We start from the raw sequence: 3649 nt of genomic DNA, 5'->3' as shown, positions 1-3649 counted from the left end.
TTAGGAAACCCGTTAACCGTAAATGCTGAGACAGTGGAGGCCTTTAACCACCGCCTCTGGTCTCACGCAGAACACAAGTTAGATGTTACCAAAAGATGTACTGTGGCTGTGCCGGTCGGGATTTAATTTCAGGGCCGTTACGCAAGCCGGAATTATGCACACACATGTATGCATAGATTCTGTGAAGTCGATATTAATACTTTTTTTAAATAGTACATGGTAATGTACATGTGTATGTTAAAATGTATGTATGCATTGTGTATTTATACTTTGTTCGTCACATTTTGGTGTCAGTACGCAACATTGATGTAATGTGTTAACAACAGTTTTGTACAGCACCTGGAGCAGGTTTCTGAATAGTGTACTATATAAGTTTCCATTATTATTATTTTTACACTCTAACTTTGTCTAAGTCTTCCTGTCAGTGCTATTACACCCAATGTAAATGATACAGCCACACACACACACACACACACACACACACAGAGAAAGAGTGAGTATTAACATCATCTATAGAGAATACGTGTATACACGAGTGTGACAACATATGTACAGGAATGTATAAGTATGTAAATGAATGTTTTGTTGCTTTTTTGGCCTTTTTTAACTCTTGCCAGCATTTTATTTTCTTTAATCTTTAATTTCCTGCAACTGTGATACAACACCATCCAGTTCCCCTCCCAGATCATACCTTTCAAAGTGACAGTAGAAATCATTTTGTTTGAAAAATCAACCTGTTCATCCCTTTTCATTTCACAAGCGACTGCTTTCCTTTTCATTTCTCCAGTGATAGGGAACACGGAAGAAGATTTCTCCAGTGATAATTTCTAAACCATCCCAAGCATATGTCTTTCTTCCTGTCTGAAACTGCTGCTCTACTTTTGATTTGAATTCCCTTCTGTCCCTTCCGTATCTGCCCTCCAAGCTTCTTTTGTACCAGTTTTCTACCCTTTGTATTTCCTGACTGAAATGCTACCTTTTTTGACTCACTTGTGTAAACAAAGTGAGTCTATGTTTTAACCCAGTGTTCGGTTGTCTGTGTGTGTGTGTCTGTGGTAAACTTTAACATTGACATTTTCTCTGCAAATACTTTGTCAGTTGACACCAAATTAGGCATAAAAATAGGAAAAATTCAGTTCTTTCCAGTCATCTTGTTTAAAACAATATTGCACCTCTAGGACTGGCACAAAAAAATACCAAAAAAAAGCCAAATTATATGCAAACTGCATTTACTGTTATATTTATAATTTTTTTTTATTCTCTAAACTTGGCACTTTGATCTGATATTCTGACACAACAACAAGAGCAGTCATTATTATCGTTTTTTGTTCAGACAGGAACTTCTTTTGCTAAGCATAGAAGTTATATTTATTTTGCAAACGTTTTGGTGCAGATAGTAAAGAAGGGAAATTAATCTGTAATTAATGCTAGGGGACTTAATTTGCTTTAAACTGATCTTTCTCATCTTAAACATTATATTTTGAAATTACACTCAATACATAAAAAGCTTGTGTGTTTTACTCTCAGTGTACAGGGCTTTCACTATGTTCATTCACCCAAGTGGTCTTTTTCGGAAAATACTAAAATCAATATGACGAGTGGACTTTATAGATCTATTGGCTGAGCCCTGAAGGTTATGGGCAAAAATCAATTGCGTACACATATTTATACACATTCAAAGCGCGTGCTCATATTCTTCGCGAACGCGAACGACGCCATTTTGTTTCAAGTTGTTGACCTGCCCATTCAATCCTATATTCAATGGACAATACACAATAACATGTGATGGAAAGTTAGAGAAGGAGACCGTTAAATATTTATTCAGAGAAAGATTTGTGAACGCCTCATCACTTACTGGATTATGCCCCAAACTGCCATAAAAATATCCACAGAATCAGTCGGAATTCACAGTTAAAAATTGTAAACCATGCGAGTTAATACCCTTGAATTGATGAAACGAAAAAATTTCCAGTCTTGACTTTTCTCAAAATGAAGCCCTTTTCACTTCATACGACGTTTAGAAGTACTTGTACTTGGCTCTACATGTTATTAGTTTAACAAAATACTCAATTTTCATATCAACTTTAAAACTATAAAACTAGAATGAACATAAAAGAGAAATTGAATCGATCGACCGTGTCATACTACATTCCCGGCGGGTGTAACTAAACTTGTACATCTATCTAGATCTAGAGAAAACAGCTAAATGTTGCAGTGTGATTGCGGCGATAGCCACGTCTCCTTTACCGCGGACTGAAAAAGAATTTTTTATTGACCTTAAAGATTTTTTGAATGCCCAAGACACCAGAATATTTAAACAGCGTTCTCACTGCGAATACCGCAATCGATTTATTGCCCTTTAAAAAAAAAAGTATGTTTAAATATCAAATTTTAGAACGTCAGTTAAGGAGCCACGATAGTGTAATGGGTAAGACAGTTTCTTCTCACCCGAACACACGGGGTTCGCATCTGGTTAGGACTTGACTTTTCTTTTTTTCTTTTCTTTTCTTTTTTAACCTGAAGCTTTAATATAACAAATACAGAACACATTTTAATGATTAGTTTTTTTTTTTTTTAAGTGTATCACAAGTGAGTCTTGAAGGCCTCGCCTCTCTTGTCTCATTTAAAATGGCTTTGAAAGGAGATACGTTTTTTTGTTGGGGAAAAGTTTAATTATTTTTGTGAAATTATCCTGTCTTCACAGAAGAGGTAGCAACATCAGCTGCTTCATGAACATTCTCACATGGGTCAGTCACCACACTCCAGTCAGTACAATCACAAGTGAGTCTTGAAGGCCTCGCCTCTCTTGTCTCATTTAAAATGGCTTTGAAAGACTTTGAGATACATGGTTTTTTGTTGGGGAAAAGTTTAATTGCTTTTGTTAAAATTATCCTGTCTTCACAGAAGAGGTAACAACATCAGCTGCTTCATGAACATTCTCACATGGGTCAGTCAACACACTCCAGTCAGTACAAACAAAACACAATATATCTCAGTTCATCCACACTCTCTGGCATCCATACTTCCACACTCTTTTTCACAACCTGCTCTGTCTAGATATTTGATCTGTAGGCTGTTATCAAATGAACGATATCTTCATCAGATGCACCCACTGATGGTAGGGAAACAGATTTGTATGCATTTGGAATGTTCCCATAACATTAATAGATTGTCTTGTCCAGTCAGGTGCAGCAGGTAACATACTGTTTAAAAGAAGGTTAGGCTTTTATTTTAAGTCACAGTGACTAAGATCTCCAACAATAAAACAGAGATGAGTTGGAGGTCGCAACATTAGCAGCGACTGTCTTTCCCGCATGTGCAGCTGATGCCTGGTCAGAAACTGGGGCATACACCATAGTCAGAAAGATGAGGTCGAACTTACGTGGCAGATATTGTGGCCTAAAAGATACTGTTCGGAGTTCAAGTTCCTCTGTACACAATTGCTTTTTCACACACGCATTCGCACTGTCACACCAAGTTACCTTTTGGTTCAAAGTAAAACATGATCAAACATGCATGTTCATTTGACCAGACATATTCACTCACACACTTAACATCAACTCACACATACACATTAATTCACATTGAATATAAAACCAGGCTCAGTGAGGAACTGCAAATGGTCAGGCCAGTTCTCTGAGATGTTCAT

The sequence above is a fragment of the Babylonia areolata genome, chromosome 21 (assembly GCF_041734735.1).
Source record: "Babylonia areolata isolate BAREFJ2019XMU chromosome 21, ASM4173473v1, whole genome shotgun sequence".
NCBI lineage: Eukaryota > Metazoa > Mollusca > Gastropoda > Neogastropoda > Buccinidae > Babylonia > Babylonia areolata.
Note: the sequence above shows the minus strand (reverse complement) of the source record.